Source organism: Tupaia chinensis, unplaced genomic scaffold (assembly GCF_000334495.1).
Source record: "Tupaia chinensis unplaced genomic scaffold, TupChi_1.0 Scaffold000286_1, whole genome shotgun sequence".
NCBI classification, from domain to species: Eukaryota; Metazoa; Chordata; class Mammalia; order Scandentia; family Tupaiidae; genus Tupaia; species Tupaia belangeri.
In genome coordinates, this window is record NW_006159770.1 from 598,656 (window position 1) to 599,105 (window position 450).

Consider the following 450-nt stretch of genomic DNA (forward strand, 5'->3'; position numbering starts at 1 on the left):
CGCACCGAGGCCGCGGGGTCCCCGGAGCCGGACCGGACCTCGAGGCTGCGTGACCTTGGGACCTTTCACTCGGGTAAGGATCAAACCCGTCCCGCCCACCCCGCAGGGCGGACGCCGGGGAGGAGGCGGTGGGCGCGACCCGGGGAGAGCTCGAGTCTCCCTGGTCCGTCAATTCTGAAGTCGCCAGGTGGAGCCCCGGCCTCGGCTGTGTGACCCGGCCCAGGACGCCGTGGCACAGCCTCAGTTTCCCCATCTGCGAGGCGGGACTCACCCGGAAGGTGCTGGGTTCGAGCCGAGGCCGGCCCTCCGAAGCAGAAGCCTGACACTCAGCTCTCAGAGCTACGACTCGCGCGGCTCAGGCCCTCGCGTGGGCTCCGGGGCCGGGCTGGGCTGCCGTTTGTCCAGTCGGGGCGCAGGGGCCACCCATCGCTAGCCTCGTTCCGCCCTCCG

The 450-nt window shown here is 71.8% G+C and overlaps 1 protein-coding gene across 1 annotated transcript in view; it reads right to left on the reverse strand.

Annotated features, from left to right (window-relative positions):
* Positions 1-419, reverse strand: part of ISOC2 (isochorismatase domain containing 2) — a 9,762-nt gene extending 9,343 nt beyond the window's left edge. Inside the window, exon 1 of the mRNA XM_006150359.3 lies at positions 272-419. The gene's annotated coding sequence lies outside the window, so the exon portion shown is untranslated. The remainder of the gene's footprint in view (positions 1-271) is intronic.
* Positions 420-450: the final 31 nt, after the last annotated feature.